Below are 14,368 nucleotides of genomic sequence, written 5' to 3' on the forward strand. Positions count from 1 at the left end.
TCTGTGAGCGTTATGTATAAAAGATGTACTGCTCCAGCCTTACAGTTCCAGGATTGAGCTAGCTGCAAAGAAAGATCTCACTGCAGAGAATATACCTTTTCCTGTCAAAGCTGGGTATCAAGATGTGCAGATGAATTTTCGTACCCTGACCAGGGAATTCCTAGAACATCATTCTGGTGCACGGTGTTCCAGCATACTCCCTCGACTGGGCCTTTCACCTCCAGGACATGGTTTTATATTCAGTCTACATCATTTCAGCCAAACGGTTGTTCTACAGCTGCAAAGCGCACTAATGAGATGAGTTTTTGGCAGACTCACAAAGTTCTCGGTGCCCAGAGTTACACATGTTGTACACTGTCTGCTGGCTACCTCTGTTTGCACTTAAGGAGGCACTGTAAGATTTTTTTGTAGCAGAGAATATATTGCCCAGTAGCTAAAATGTTATACAAGCTGCTTTTTACACTAGCAAATGGGCCATACCCCATCCATTTAGAAAGGAGGCATCCTTATTCTTGGCTAAATTAAGGGCAGATTTTCCAAGAACCAGGGCCAAATTCTGCTCCACTTTTTATTTTTTTTTTTACCCAAGTGCAATTTCATCTTTTCATTGGGATTTCTCAACCAAAGACAAGATGACTGTGTCTTTCATATGGTTGTAGTGTGTTTCTCTGCTTCTTTTTTGCCCTGAAATTTAAAACCTTCTGTCACATTTTTTGGCTCTATTTAGTGAGTTCAGAGTTTCGTGGTGAGAGCTGCACCCAACACAGGTATGAGGACACGGGAGCATGAAATAAAACAGTTCAAATTCTGCCTAATAAGTTTTTAACACTTCATCAACATCACAGGTTTATTAATTTCAGGGTCATTTTAAGACTGAATTTGTGAAATTTGCAGCATTTTCCACTTTGAACCGGAGGTTGGTGTAAATCTTGGAAACAGGCTCATTACATTTAATTAAAACCCAAGCAAAATGAAAATGCTGTTGCTCTTGTCTCCCTGTCCCTTTGCACTTTTCATTCTCTCAAACAGTGGGTAACAGTTTCATGCAGTTATTGGTTGTGTCTGAGTTTCGCTTTAAAAAAAATATCTATAAGGTGGGAAGATGCTTGAAACATTAAGTAGTCAACTAATGGCATTACTCTAAAAGGACCAGGCAGCAAGACTTCAGAGCAGGACCTACATGATACAGCTCAACACCTCCTTCCTCTCCATGCAGATGTCTCTGAGGCTACCCAGCCCTGCACCACAACACTCCTTCTATACCTCACCTCACCCTGAGCCAACATTTTGGAAGCTAGTGCTGCAGAATTTGTAGCTCCATACCCGTTATTTAATTTTCCAGGGAGTACCACTTCATCTTTCTCAGAAGCTGCTGCCTGCCAGCCAGCTGCCATTTTGTGGAGCGGTGCTGATATAGTATGCTGTAGAAGAATCAAGCCCTGCGTGCTCTCTGAGAAGGTGCTATTTTTGGTTCTTCCCTTCCTTTTTTGCTCACCTACGCCGAAGAACTACACCTATTCAAACTGACTGCCTCCGCCTGCTTGAGGTATGGAAAACAATATTTTTTTTCTTTCCGGGGTAGGAGGAATTGCACGATGTAAAGGCACCTCTGCCAGTGGGCAAATGGTCAGTCTGCTACTGCCCAAGCTCTTCAGACTGGGTCCTCTTTACATGATGACAATGCAGCAGGGAACCTAGGTACTTTCTAATGCTATGGCCATGCAAAGTAACAAGGATAGGGAGAAGTAGAGAGGCTTCATTCCTGCAATACAGTGTTTTTTTCTGGGGATTTATTATTATCTGGGGATAACCTGGATTTCCAAAATGAGTTGGTGTTAAATGCCAGGTTCACTGGCAGAAGATACATTAAGCTATTTGTGTAGATCTGCTGATAGTATTTGTTTTCCAAAATAATATTCAAACTGAAACATGTTTTTAAGAAAGAAAGCTTTTGCTTTGCAAGACCCCTGAGGAAGAACAATGGAAACTGCTTGTTGCCCTTTATATCATGGAAAAAATGGACAGGTATATTTTTAGTGTTATCAAGATTTACACCAAAAATCACCAAAACTGACTTTCCCTTAAACTTCAGAACTCGTAAGAAGTGTTTCATTTTATCTCTAAATTTATTAAGTGCCTCCCTTCATCTATACAATACCATAATAATTAGGTTCATCTAAAGCTCTCAAAGATGTAGAGCTCAGATTTTAATGTGGGGTGGTTGGTGGGAGATTTTCACTTGGGAATTTTACTGGTCTGAGAATGCCATGATATACTCCAAAATGTGTTTTCTTGACTTTTGTGATGATGCAGGTCCAATTGGGAAAGAGTATCACTGCAAGTTAAGATGTGAAAACTGGATTTGACAGAGCAAGTATTGTTTGCTAATTTAGCAGATAATTTCCTTGCATAGGCAATGCAAAGCAAATACGTGTATGCGTTAAGAACCTGAAATAAATGAATTAATGTCCTTTCTTCCAAGCATAAGCATGGTTTATATGCTCATTTTAAGCTAAAACATTTTAAACCATCCAATTTTTAAGAAGCGGCTCAATGCATTGAGGATGTTTTCCAATATTAGCTTTAAAATATTATTGGATTGTATTTCATATAAATAATTCACATACTTTCTCCCAATTCTAGGAATTTTTTTTTTCCCTGTCTCAAGGTGACTTTGAACCTTGTCACTTTACAGCAGACTTCAGAGTTTTTCATCACCCTGTTTGCAAGTACCATTTCAGTGGTTAATCACATCAGGGACAGCTGTCTCTGGGGTGCCCTTTTTGATACTGGGATGGAAAAAGCCTTTACAGACCCTTCCTTTGGGGCTCCAAGCACAAAATCAACCACTGACATATGCCCTGCAGAGAGGGGAAGCCAGTAAAATGATATCACAACTATTAAATGGGTTCAACTATTTTTGTCTTTTTTTTTTTTCCTGTTCCAATAAATTTTTTGGAACTTACCCCACCGTCATTGATTCTACCCCAAGAGAAGGAAGCACAAAATCAGTCACTGTGAGAGTCTGAAGCATTGTACAGCAAACTGCTTTCAGCTCCCAGGAGAAACTGAAATATGTTCCCAAATCGAGGACTTAGAAACTTTTCTCTAAATTGCAAGAATGTGAATTATTCCTGTTAGAGTCAGAGTATGAGAGAGAAGTGAGAAGAGTAGCTGCAGTTTCTCATCACAGCCCTATTCTTCCCTTCACCACTTATCAACATGTAAACTTTGTTTTCTCAGGAGTAATGATTTTACAGCCACTAGGGACAATAGGAAATGTCAGATAAGAGACTCATTACACATCAAAACAGCTCAGCCTGACAAGACTGGAACAAAATTCAAGAAGAATGAGTGGAATTTTATATGGTTATGTTTTGTTTAAAAGTGGCCACAAAACAATAACATAATGTGTTGGATTTTTATTTAAATCCTATGCTCATGGTACTTTTTTTCCCCTCTTTTGTAGCACAACTGAAGATTGACTGAAAAGAGAACTCTGCATTCAATGCTGCCATCTCATTTTCAACTTCCGGGGAGAAATTCAGAAGCAGAGGAAAGTTCAGATCTAAACTTTGTGTCTCCTGCTTATCTCTCACTGCATTCCATCACACATTGCAAAAGGAAGTAGCTGGCAACACGTATGTACAGCTTTCAGCTACTGTATAATGGATTTTGACACAGGCCACGGTGGTGATGACCTGTGTGAAGTGGACACCTGTTATGAAATCTCATATGATTTTGCAAAAAGCTCATGATAAATGTTGTCAGTTGAACAGTCAAGCTCTACAGGCCGTGAATTCCTAATGGATTTCTTGGTTGTGACTATTCGTGCTGGGATATATAGATTGTGAAATGAAATCCAGATGATAACCAAATTTCTGTTTCTTCCCTGCAACGTCACAAGCCACACAAATAGGCTGAAAAAGGTCCCTGAACTTTGAGCTGTAAAGGAGTTTACATCAATGGTATTGACTGAGGGTACTTTTTGGAGGTCACCAGTTTCTGTAAATTAAAAGCTTGCTTGGAACTCTTAACACTAGCTGGGTTTTCTTAGTGATAATTGCCATGTATATATTAGCCAGTAAGAGCAGCAAGGTCCTCTTCTTCAAAATAAACCTTCCTTCTATTCTGAGAGGAAAACCTGCAATATATAATTTGCCCAGAGGAAACACAGGTGAGCAAAAAAGAGTAGGAAATGTCTTTTTCTCTTTGCATCTGTGCTTCCTTCTTCCTGAATGTCTCAGATTCCGCAGATTCGCTTTGAACATTCAGCTGGTTGATCACTAAAGAACTTATTTTGTCTGTAAGTCAGCTCTATTTTCATGACGGTTTCCACTGTGCTAGTGTCAAATGAACATGGAAACCACGGTGATCTTAAATGACTGCTGGAGAGGCCTAGCAGATTTACCACTTCCCTATTTGGTATCTAGTATTTGCTAAAAAGAGAAAATCTTATAAAAATGAGTGTTAGTGTACAGCCCAGCTTAACATACGAGCTAATGAAGTGGTATAAAATGCAATAATTCCACAAGTGTAAGGACCACAAATACAAAACTTAAAGTAGGTCAATATAGCTGTATAAGAACTAAAGTAAATAACAGGGAATGTTTGTCACTCCAGCTACTGATTAACTGTGATCCAGATAACCTGTTAATCTGCCTTCTATAGTCTGTTTGAGTAAGAGGGACACCCTCTTTGTCTCATATTTCAGTGACACCCAGTGTAAATGCTGTGTGTAAAAACCCAATTAAATATCCCGAGCCCCACGTTGTGTGCAGATGCACACAAACCATAGGGATTTCTTTCTCTTAAGGGTGTGGGCTGCATGGGGAAGTTTTATCAGGACTGTGTCTAGTTCACACGTTACATCTCGACCGGCACTTTTGGTCCTAAGACCAAAAAGACTGACAAGGAACCTGCTGATGAGAAAAAAATGAATGTTTACATTATTTGTGTACTGTTACATTTCCCATGTAATATCGTCACAAACTTAGTTCCAGAGACTCCATAAATTCAGAGGAATGGCTTAACCAGGAGGAATACCCTTTTGTCAGCTGTTACATGCACTGGGTAGCCTGAATATGAGCTTCTTAGATGGTTACAATCATTAGATATACTGCCCTTTTCTATTCATTTAATCCAGCAGGCAAGCCATGCTCTCTGTGCCACAGCCAGGCCTAGAGACAGCAGAAAGACTCAGAGAGACCAGAGACACATCTAGAAACTGGGAAAATTCTTCTACTGTGACCTTTACCGAAGCATGTTCAGGTGGTCAGCTTCCACCCTAGACTTCCGAAGCTGAAGTTTTACTTCTTTCAAAGAATAAAGTCAATAGTAATAACAATTACAATACCTCAAGAGATAACAGTGCCCTAGCCACTAATAAATCATACAGCACCAGCCCATCCTCAACCAAATTGGCTGCAGCCTTTTGTATTTCTTTAATTATTTTCTGTTGAAAGTTCGGGCCCTTGACTGGATGAAGTGAAATGATAAGAAGGTTTGTTTTAGTTCAAAAGCGTCTCCTGTTCCAACTATGTAACTTATCGTCAGGTCAAGGATTATTTGCTTTCAGCTATGAGAAAAATAATAAATCATTCACTGTTTTCTGGACATGTAACTGCAAGTTCCTTTGTTAAACTTATTTGCTTGCCAGTTGCACTATGAATTATAGATTAATTACTCAGTAACCATTTTGAAGGTGATGCCTGATTGAGGATTCACACTCTCACATTGCTGAGTGAAGTCAAACACACGTGTTTAGTTTCAGTCTGGCTTTAGCATATGAACCACTCTACAAAGGGATCATAAAACAAAGTACAATGTGACAACCATGGATACCACTGATGTTCCTTGTGCGAAAGAGACAAGATGAAGGAACGTCTACCATGGAGAACCAGATGGAGAGGTCCTTATAGATGCTTTGTCTCCTGATTCAGACACATCTGCTCGAGTGGATTTATTGCTCTCCAGCAATGACAGCCTGAACCATGCCTTACTGGCATCAAGGGAAGTCTTTCTACTGACTTCAGAGCATTAGGATCAGATTCTGAAGGTGGATACAAGTCTTCCTATTAACTCCACTAAGTGTTAGGTAGGGACTATATTTGAAGAGCTGAGCCTAATTGATTTCACCAGTCTTAACTGCTTTTTGATATATTACTTGGTGGGTTGTTTTTACAACCTTTATTAATTTAAAATCTAAAACTTATAAGCATGTAAATGCAGTACTGATAAAAGCAAAAAAAGATTCATAAGATTGGTAAGATATTGCAAACAAAAGGAGAAAAATGGTTCATAGTTATTATAAGCACATAAATTATGATCCCAATTACTTTATTTTGACCATTCAGGAGCGCAAGAACTTTTAGGAAGAGACTTGAGAAGATTGTATATGGAAGCCTGGTCAGAGTTAGGTCTCCTTAGAATTTAGTCTGGTAAAATTAATTGATGGGAGGGCGAAGGTTGTATAAACATTGTTAAAGCAAAATTTTACTATTGCTATAAAATTTCTTACTGGGTAAGGTCATCATATCAGTACAAATTCCAAAAATCACAACCTTTTCCTTATGATACTAATTGCATACTAGTTTAATATCATTATGATGTAGAACTCCAGTGACAGCACTCACACGCTCTTGGAAATTAGGTAAAAAATAGTTATCACTGGTATTTTTGGGAACTGGAAAATAATCAAAGCAAGAACTCTTTAGTTTTGTGTTTATCCCATTGTAATAATATTAGTCAGAAAATCCTTACATGAAGCAGCCGTGATGTTCTGTATTTCTAGATTATTTTATTTTGTATGTTAGTAAAGAGTGTTATTTACTCACTCCAGTACAGAGGAGGAGGATGAACTGCATCTTCTGTGTCATTAATCTTTAGAAATATTGTACGTAAGCTGTTAAAATATTTACAAACATATCTTTACTTACTGACATTATTTTGATGACTGGAGTGGGGTTGCAGATTTCACTGAAAGCATGATGACAGTGTCTCTGAAAGACACTGACATGCACCTCTGAATGTGTTTATGAACATTTGGGACCAGCATGACGCTGCTGGATGCACGCTGCTGGATGCTAGCCTTGTCATAGTTTCTTCTCGTGTCACCCACCCAGTGATTAGGAACAAGCAAGTTCCTGCTTTTTCTTAGAACCAATCTGAAGAAACTGCATGACAGAGAACTACCCGAGCTTTCATTTTCAAGAGTGCTCCAGCCATTTGGACTACATCCACCCCAGCATGCTCCTGTGTGCAGCAGTTGCCGTGGCTTTATAGAGAAACCTTTTGGCTCTTGAGTGCATGTAACCATTTTCAAGCATGCTGAACCTGCCTCCACACCATACAGTTTATCCTGCATTGACTCCATTTTATACAAGAGATGCTTTTCTACTGCTATTGACAGTTTGACAGTCCAGTATGCTAAAATAACTTTGCACAGGTTTATGCTAAACCCCGCCAATCCATGTTGTCTCTGCTGAGAATCAAGAAGAAAGTCTCCATGGCTATCATAATACAGGACCTTTTCCTAACCTTTTCAAGCAATTAGACCTCAGAACCTTTTGGTGATCTACGTTCCCCACTTACCCATGTAATCCCATGCTCTTCACTGCACACCGGTTTGGTTCTTGCTGGCACATACAAGCATCAGAAAGCACCTCATGCTTCCAGCATATGGACAGCAAACTCCCCACCTTTCGGCTCACCTTCAGAGATTCACATGAATGATGAACCGCTATTTGTCATCAGAGACCTTGTAGATGTATTTTCTAGAGAAAGGCATTAGAAGCAGGTAGTCTTTGCACTTTCAGTTTCAGTTTCAAATAACTAGCTGAGGAGGAAACAGCTGTCAGCAACTCTAACATGAGGAGAAAGGAGACTGAGAAACACCAGCACAATTTTTGACAACTTCCAAGAAGAAGTGGGACATATAAGTCCTTTGCAAGGTTGGACAAGGTAACTGTGTGCTGTTGCACACTGTGTGTAAGCTAGTTTCCAGTGTCATGTTCACAGGAAGGTAAAATGATTAGGAAGCATTTGTGTTTAGGATTGAAGTCCTAACAGCTTTTCACGTCTGCACAAAGCAGTGCAGACTGGCATGACTCTGACCATTGGTAATATCCTAGTATTCCAAAGGGGAGCAGAGGCTTTAAGTAGGCTGGAGAAGACTGTCTATGAACACAAGACAGAGTAAATCATATATTCTGACTACAGAAACATACATCACGTGGTTAATAATCAACTTCAGTGAAGACTCTCCCAAGTAACAGGCAATAGAACAAATGGAAAGAGCCTCAAGTTGCACCAGGGGAGGTTTAGATGGGCTATTAAGAAAAAATTTTGCATTGAAAGGGTTATTAAGCATTGGAACAGCAGACATACTCATTCTGTGTGTGCCAAAGAACAAATGCAAGAAGGAGATTATGCAGGAGGACCTTGCAGGAAGTCATATTCCTCAAGTTTGCTGCTTTAATGTAAAGCCACAAGCTAAATATTCCCCCGAAATGTCCGGGCATTTGCACAGTCCTGCGAAGTTCAGCCAGTCTTAGTGCAAGCAAGGAAGTTGTCTACACCATACATTTTTCTTTAGTAGCTCAGGACTTGCCCTTCCATTATTAGGAATAGAGTTATTTAGTAGAAAGCAAACATATCTGTGCTTTACATGGAAAATGCAAAGGTATGGCTACTGCTCACTAAATTTTTCAGTGTGAGGACAAACCTTGACCGCTTCACGTATAGTCATGGATGTACCTCTGCAGAAGCTCTCTGGACCAAATGGGTCTCCACGTCAGGGTAGGAGGGCACATACATTTTGTGGCTGATAAGGCAGGGACCAAACTTTTGGTGTGGCAGGGTGTAGAAGGTGAGGAAGGGCAAGCAAAGACAGTAATATGGGAGCATGTCTTTGAAAGCATTTTCCTTACTGCAGAAGAGCCCAATACAAAGGCTTATTCTTTCTCTCCCTACGAATTCCCAGTCAGGTCACCTGGGTCCTCCTTAGCACCCCAGCTTTTTGTGCATCGAGTGCAACTGCGTTGCTGTGCCACCGTGGCAGGCTGTCTCTCATCAGCCCCTGCTGTGATGCTCCTAACGCTTTCACTCCAGGGAATGCTTCCCTGCTTGATGCTGCTAGCAGATTAAAGCTGTTCTAATTTTCCATCCTAAGCCAAATAGATGCATAAGCAAGCTGTTGGATTGTTTCGCTACGAGTGCAGTATGTCATCAGCCTGCTTCCTGCTCCCTGCTCCCCCCCCTTCCCCAGCACTCGTACTGGTGGGTATTTGCAAGTAAAATGGGGGGTGGAGGGCAGAGGTGAGGTTAAGACACACGATAGACAAGGAAGAGTTCCAGGAATATTTTTCTGCCAAACCCTATTTTTCAAGCTACTCTCCTGACTCCTATCTCTGTGTTAGTGTCAAGAGATGACTTGAAAATTAGGGAGTCTTTTTCTAGGATCAGAAAAGTCATCAAGATTCATTGGATCAGAAGAGTCTTTAAGATCCAATGTTTTTCAGAAATAGGCTGAATGAGCTCGGTAAAGATTAGATGCCAGTCCAAAAATACAGTGCAATACAATTTATTTTTATATGCCATCCTTCACACAAAGTACCACAAAACACTTTAGAGAGATGGAGAGATAATGCTTTACAGAGTTAGGTACAGCAACTCCCAGACAGGCAGAAAAGGAAAATGACATATGGAAATAGACCAGGGTAAAAAGGAAAGCTGAAATTTAAAACCAGTAAAGATGCAAGTGAATATCCTCAAGCAGAAGAATTTAGTGACAGGGCTAGAGAATGATAAGTGGAAATTAGTGTTGAAAAGTAGACTAGAAAACATGGGACAAAACTAGGAACGCTTTCATTCAGCAACATCCGATTAGAGGAAGCAATACAGGGGGATACCTGACTGTCATTATAGAGGCTAAACAATTTTTTAAAAATCCGATACTATCGATAAGCCTAGTTGTTTTGACCATCCATCTGAATTAGGCTCAGAAAGAGTTGTGCACACCCAAAGATCTCCTCTTGCCTCAGAATTCAGTCCATCTGTGATATGAGGATTTTATGATGCCTGAACACTTCAGGGGCATTGCAGTCATTTTGTGGAAGCTGCTAACCAAACGACATGGAGATGGCTTTGTCTGGGGCAGCAGGCAGAAATACTTGCGTGCACACAAACGTGCCTGCCCGCACACGTGCACAAACTTTACCTAAGAACCCCTTTAAAAATACATTACCGGGTTAAAGTCTAAATGCTGCTCGATGATTCTGAAGTAAATTGAAGGGCTTGAAGGTATTTATTTGTTGCGGGGGAGAGGGAAGCAGGTGCTGTGTGTGTGGAAGTATTCCCTTTCCCAGAGGATCTGTGTAGCTGGCTGGAAGATGAAGAGGCACAGGCTGCAGATGAGTCAGGAATGGGGAAAGGAAAAAAAAAAGGAAAAAAAAAATTCAGAAATAGGATAAAAATATGCTAAATCTACTTTGCATTGCTGCAATTTTGTCACTGCTGGCCTTGGCGGGCTTTTCCAGCTGTAACGGAGTTGATTATTGTTTCTGCGAGCACATGGATGGCATTGCAGCAGGCATGCAGCGCGCTCTGCATCGCCTGGGCAGAGCAGGCATTGGGCAGTGGTTATCACATTCCTCGTATCATTCAAGCCTTGCTGCAGTGATATGTCATTATGTATACTTAATTCAAAGATGTGAAGCTGGAGAAGTCGCCAGTGCTGCTGCTATTATAGAACAACATCCCAGCAGCCGGTCTCTGGTGAAAGGTAGGTGAAATAGTTCTGTTACAAACCTCCAACCTTTTTCAGGGCTTTTTTTTTGTTTTCCTAATCCAACGAGCAATGAGCTGAAGTATACAGAATATCAGTGTGCAAATTTGGGCCCTGACTCTTCATGAACCTGCCCTTAGATACATAATAAACTCACTGATTCCAGATTCCCCGTCTGTGGCTAGATTTTACTACTTTGGCTCATGTCTTTTAACACTTTATGATAACACCAGGTATTATTCTGAGAGTAGTATGTTTACCCTAGTGTTTTCTTTTGTGTTGTTTTTTTTTTTTTAAATTTTTCTTCACAGATGTGCCATCTGATGAAGTATCTATCTTAATGGCTACCAATGTACATCCAGGTCAGTTTGCCCTGTTTACAAGGAAACTGCAACTTCCACCACAGCACCACAGTTTCTCCCTCTCATTACATTTTTTATTTTAACTTCTAGTCAAGATGGTTAAGTTAAAAACATATGAAGGGAGGGATGATTTTTTTTTTTCCCCTTCCTTGCTTATGCTTTTAATTTGTTACATGTCATTAGTGGAACATAGCTAGAATATTTTCTAATTTATTTCAAGAAATGCATGAGTGTGCTTTTTTTAGGCTCTATCCCAGTTTAGACTTCATGCGATAGCACACACAGTATATCTGGGATATACTGGATGATCACCAGTGCAAGTTTATGTGACACTCACTAACGGTTATGTACTGTTATAGCAAGGTCATATATTAAAATGGCAAATTTGGGGTGATGAGTGAGAGTCTCTCTGGGAATTGTTCATATGCCTTTTAACTAAGTTGTGATTTGTTTTATTAGCTTTATATTTAATTTATTTGGCACAGTCTCCTGGGGGATCAGCTGTTGTCCCAGTCTCAAAGACAAGGCAGTGTGCTTCTCTTGCTACCGACAGCTCTTTTGGAAAACTCATACTGAGAGAGGAGTGTGGCCCTGCTTCTTTCCTGCCTCCTTTGCCAGGGCTTGCAGTAGCAGTGACAAGAGAGTTGTGTGGTCTTAATGATACAGACTCATCTGAACTTAGCTCCAGAATGCTGGCTGCCAGGGAGGGAAAGCAATTTTTTGGACTGGCTTCACATTTACACATTACTCCAGTTTAGGTCAGATCCTGCCACCCTGGTTCCTGTGTGGCACACTGCTTGCTTCCAGGGCATGGCAAACTAGGGTAAGGCTTTAGCCACAAACCCCTTTCCTGTCTAAGTGCTATAGCATCTCTTACCTTCCACATTTAGATCCTCATGATTCCTGTCTGACAACTGCATTAGAGTGGAAGGTCCTCCAAAGTGTAGCATGAAGCATGGGTAGTGTCCTTCAGCCCAAGCCATATTAAGAACTTGTGACTCCCAAGCCTGTAGTCACAGCATACAGTACAAGACAGAAAAGGACAGACTTTGACTGAAGCATTATACAAATGTTCACGTAAATCCAGTTTTCACTGCCAGGAAAGCTCACACTGTGAAGTCCAGAGAACCAAATAAATATGTCACTCACATCTCCTCTCTGTGACCCACCAGATGTTCAACGCAACCTCCCAAAGCACAGCATGAGGAAACAGCAGTGTTCACTTGAGAGATGAAAAGTAAAGCTGCTCATACCTTCAGGCAATGAGAAAAACCCCTTTCATATCTCCCCTCCAGCACAAGGAGGCTAAGGGCTCAGGATGTTGACCACCCTTTCCAGCTAAGGAGGGCCCCAGACTCTAGGAAAGATCAGTAAGGAGTTTCAGACTTACTATCCTAATCAAGGTAAATGTGTTTTCAACTGCCCTCTCCTTTGGCATTTTTACTTTTAGGAGCTTAGAAAGCTCCTAATTCACCTGTTGGATTTTGTGCTCCCATTTCAGGGGAGGAGAACTAACTCCCACGTAACTCCCTGCTGGCAGTTTCCCATGTCAGGGGGACTCTGTTAGGGCCAGCGTGGCTATTGGAATAGGGCTGCAACATACTGACCCTTCCATGTCATCTAAGTACATACAAGAGTTGAGTCAGGTTGAGGAAATATGAGAGTCTGGCATTATAAAAGTAACCAAAATACAGACAGAAATTTGTTACAATAAAGATATATAAAGAAAGACTACAGTAAGAAATACTGAGATATGGGGTGGGAGAGGGGCAGAGGGACACAGAGAGCTCTAAGGGATGGTGAAGCCCAGTACAGATGTGCTACATTAATTCAGGGGAGTTTTCTCCAGGAAGATGACAGCTGGACTATAAAGAATAGTCACCGGTGTTACACCGGCAGTGGCTTTGGCTCTGTGTGAATCCTGTAGGATTGGACCCTGTGACAATTCCCTTCTTGCTCTGTGGGCTTCCAGATTGGTGTGCTAAGCAAAATAGGGTGCAGCATTCTTTTAAAGATAAAAGGACTTGTTCAAATTTTACATAATCGTAGAATTATTCTTTACAGTGGATTTACATAGACATTGTCAGTGGGGAATTCTCTCCGCAGCTTCAATTACTGTATTTTCATGTGCATTGTCTGATAGGAGATGTGCTGGATCTCAAATACCTGCTTACCTGATTAATGTGGATTATTCATCCCATTGTAATTACCTGTGAATTTTAGGGTAGCAAACATGTGACAAGAATTCGTAAAAAAGCCGCAGGATTTTTGAAAGGCAAATATTTCCCAAGAATCCCTGTATGCAGGCTGACACATTTCATTCCTTACGGTGATACTCTCTGCATTACAGCATTTGACTTGATGTAAATGTGATAGTGCTAAGTAATACTGACACGCTGCAGTGAAAAGCACTAAAGAACTACACTAGAAAACACCTGGCTATTGAACGGTTTCAAAAATTGAAAGCTTTTCATCATCAATTTAGCTCTCAACAGAACTGCCCTCAGATGTCTGTTGTCTTGCTATTTTCCCTCCTAATTAAAAATGTACCATTTTAGCTGGTCATGCTAGTGAACCAGGTACACTGAATACCCCAGTAGCACAAATGTGTGGTAAAAACCACAGCCTTAGCATTAGGCACCATTTTGCACATCGCCTGACAACTAGGTCAGGCTGGCAACCAGTTCTATACAGCCTGTGAATAGGTATTAATGTAGCTGAGCTGACTGGGGGGGAATTTGTCTTCATGGGATACGTGTTCCTAAATCACTCAGGACTCCTCTCTGCAGGCACGGGCAGGCACGTCTGAACTCCTCTGCTTGCACAAGAAGCCAGATGCAAGCGGGCTTTGTTGTTTGAGAAGTCGTGCAGGTACATCCCTGTCTTTCTGTGCGTGACTAGCACTTTCTTGAAAAGCCCAGCCTTCCCTCTTATGGGCTGGGTTAGTAAGTGGGTGCCAGAGGAAGAAGCCCCGTGTCACCGTTACCTTCCTGCATGCTATCTTATTTGCCTCCTGACACAAGGCTTTCTGAAAACAATTTTTTGCCTTTTGTTTTTAATAGCCAAAATACTTCCACCACTAGGTTTCCTACTAAAAATAGGGAAGATGACACAGAAACACGACCGTACCGCCAATGGAGCTCACAAAGACAGACTCTGGTATCAGCGGAATTCTGCTGAGGGGTTTAGAAATATTCTCCTGAATGATATTTACTGACCT

The sequence above is a fragment of the Calidris pugnax genome, unplaced genomic scaffold (genome assembly GCF_001431845.1).
Source record: "Calidris pugnax isolate Ruff unplaced genomic scaffold, ASM143184v1 scaffold13, whole genome shotgun sequence".
NCBI classification, from domain to species: Eukaryota; Metazoa; Chordata; class Aves; order Charadriiformes; family Scolopacidae; genus Calidris; species Calidris pugnax.